The following is a 1,835-nucleotide window of genomic DNA, read 5'->3' as shown; positions in this document are numbered from 1 at the left end:
TTTTCTTCATTACCCATTCAAGCCGTCTCCAGCCATTATATATTATGCTAATATTCCCAGAGTCATTATTATTATGAATTATCAACAACATTATTATTCATAATAATATCACTTAATCGTATTATTATCACACATGCACATATATTATGCTAATATCTCTAAAGCTAGTACTGTTATAAATTATTCATATAGCTGAGGGTACACGTTAAAGAAGCAAAAATTCTATAAAGGACAATGTTAGATAATTTCCCCTTTCCTTCTGTGATGAGCAGAGCACAGATAGCCCATTGTGCAGCTTTGTGCTTAACTTCAAACAAACAAACCATTTCCTTCTTTCTCTTGTAACAAAATTCCCAATGATCTCATTAGATGCTAATTCCATACACTGCTTTGTGGAAGGTAATGATTGACTCATTTAATTGATCAAATACTTGTGTCTTTAAATCAAAACCAAACGTTTATAAGAAATATGGGAAATATGTCCTATTTTGGAGTGTTTTTATACCTCTTCTCGAGCAAAAATTCTCAAACACAATAGCTCTTATAAACTTCTGGTAGTTATCAGTTACCATTCCAAAAACTATGGTAAACGAGCCAGCTTACTCTGAGTGATAGATCCTAACACAGACATACACATACACTCAAATAATGGGTCATCTTTACAGTAAGATTATTATTATATGACAAGAGTTTATACAGCTATTTATCACACTTGCACATAAATTGTCATAATATATTTATTCAGATCTAACACTGTTTCCCCAAGACACGCATATACAAAAAGTTAAGGTTTAAAATGGATCAGTTTTCAAAATTATTATATCTTAAAACCTATTTACCAGAGGCATTTTGTAAATTAATGGTTGTATTCAGGCTGGTTTAGACATTATATAGGGTGTTCTAAAACAGTCACAGGAGGTTCAATATACCTTCTATCATTCTCAATCAGTATATCAAGCCTCTCCCTAAAAGAAGCCACTCTAAGCCTAATCTGTTCTGGAAAGTGCTCATTGATCCCTGTAATATCCTGTATATTAAACGAAATTTATTCAAGTCACCAATCTCATATTACTGAAAGAGAAAAATAAATAAATAAAAACCAATTCTAGTTTGCTCGACAAGCAATTTAAGTATACAGTATAATGTGGTTTTTGAAAACTACTGTACACTATCTACACTTTCCTGTTTGTTTTTGAATGTTTCGCTAGCTGCGTGGTCGTTCCTTATTTTGAATTTATAGACTGGAAGGAAGTCAACAGCACCCACCGCCAACTCTTGAGCTATGCTTATCTGACTAAACAATACGATTTTAACCGTCACTTATAACGTACTTACGTTCCGAAAGTGTCGAGCGTGTTTTTGTAACAACGGAACGCGAATCACGAATCCTCACATTCACAGTCCAGGCATGTTAAACAATAATCCACATCCGTCCACCATAAGTTTCTGAATAAAACTTATGAATCTAAAAGTGCTTATAAAGGATTCGTGTTCCCTAAAATAAGTAACTGCTCAAAGATAAAATCATCTTAAATATAAAATTTTTCTTTACATTCGAATGTTATAACTTACGAACTTCATACCTTTTATTCTTCCCACAAAATTTATCTTATATTATAATTCAATCACAAATATACTCCCTAAGCTATAATTTAAGCGTTGATGAAATTGTTGTTTATCACACAACAGCAAACATTGCTTTGAACTATCCATGTTTTTTTCAGAAAAACAATGAATTTTAAATTTCAATCCTAAAATAATTAGGAAATAATGTTTCATTTATTGATAAAGGAGTTTTGAACCGAGCAGAAAATGTTCATTTTTTATCTCTAACG

The sequence above is a fragment of the Limulus polyphemus genome, unplaced genomic scaffold (assembly GCF_000517525.1).
Source record: "Limulus polyphemus unplaced genomic scaffold, Limulus_polyphemus-2.1.2 Scaffold2204, whole genome shotgun sequence".
NCBI classification, from domain to species: Eukaryota; Metazoa; Arthropoda; class Merostomata; order Xiphosura; family Limulidae; genus Limulus; species Limulus polyphemus.
This window is presented reverse-complemented; position numbering follows the sequence as displayed.